The following is a 1,250-nucleotide window of genomic DNA, read 5'->3' on the forward strand; positions in this document are numbered from 1 at the left end:
GCGCACTGTAGCATCACAAAAAGCATTCACTATTGCTATGCGCATTTATTTAGTACTTGTATAAACAAGCAGAAACTGTTGTGCAAATTAATGAATGACCTGACAACAGATGTGTTAGAAATGCTTCTTCAGTACCAGGCAAGGCTCTTTGGGTAGATGTGATAGCTTTTATTAGACCAACTGAGTGGTTGGAAGCTTTTGGTCTAATAAAAGCTATCACAGCTACCCAAAGAACCTTGCCTGCCTATGTCCTTAGACCAACACGGCTACAACCAAAAACCCAGCCTTCAGTACCATGTATTTCCCTTACGAATCCTGCTTTGTAGAAGTAGGGAGCGGTTTTAAAACACACACTTGTGTCTCAGACTGGGTATTTGTAAAAACAACAAAACAAAGCCCCCAAATAACCTGTGTTATATATGTCTCTGGGTTTTAATGGAGTTGAACTCTTCTGCTGGGTAACACTGGCAGCAGCAAGGACCATTTGCAGTTTTAGTGGCCCTGTTTCTAAATTAAACTGAATTACTGCCCAGAGCTGTGTTGTTATCAGGAAAACTAGAAAAAGCACGAATTCTGGAAGGCCAGATGTAAAAACATTACAAGGCAGGGTATAAAAAATGAGTAACTCTTGAAAGATGTTAAAGTTAATAACAATATTTTTTTTAAATACATCAAAAGCAGGAAGGCGCACAGAGTTAGTGTGACCATTAGATAGCCAGGATGTAATAGGTGTGCTCAGGGATGATGAAGCCAGAGCAGAGAAGCTACATTAATTCTTTGCATCAGTCTTTGCTACAGAGGCTATTGGGACAATTTCCAGGCTGGATCAGTTCATCTTAGCAGACGCACCTGAAAAGTTAGATGAAACTGAAAAACCAACACAGTAGGTTTTTTTAGAATTAGTCAATTAATTAAAAGTAGCAAGTCACCAGGAACAAACAGTATTTACCCAAAAATTCTGAAGAACCCAGATGTGAAGTTGCAGAGCTGTTGCCGGTAGTAGATAACCTATCGTTACAAACAGTCTCTGACAGAGGACTGAGAGTTTGCTACAATAATGTCTCGGACGGCCAGAGCTGACTCGAGTTGCGTTAGAAATTGGTCGTACGTTAGGGCGGGCTGGTGAATGGAGAGGCAGACACAACTTATTGGTTGCAAAAAACTTTACTCACACCGCTTGCAATCACGACGCAGGTGGTCCGGTCGTCTGAACAACCACACGAGTTGTTCCAGCTGGCGGGGCCCAAGCC

This window comes from Alligator sinensis, unplaced genomic scaffold (assembly GCF_000455745.1).
Source record: "Alligator sinensis unplaced genomic scaffold, ASM45574v1 scaffold1588_1, whole genome shotgun sequence".
Lineage (NCBI taxonomy): Eukaryota > Metazoa > Chordata > Crocodylia > Alligatoridae > Alligator > Alligator sinensis.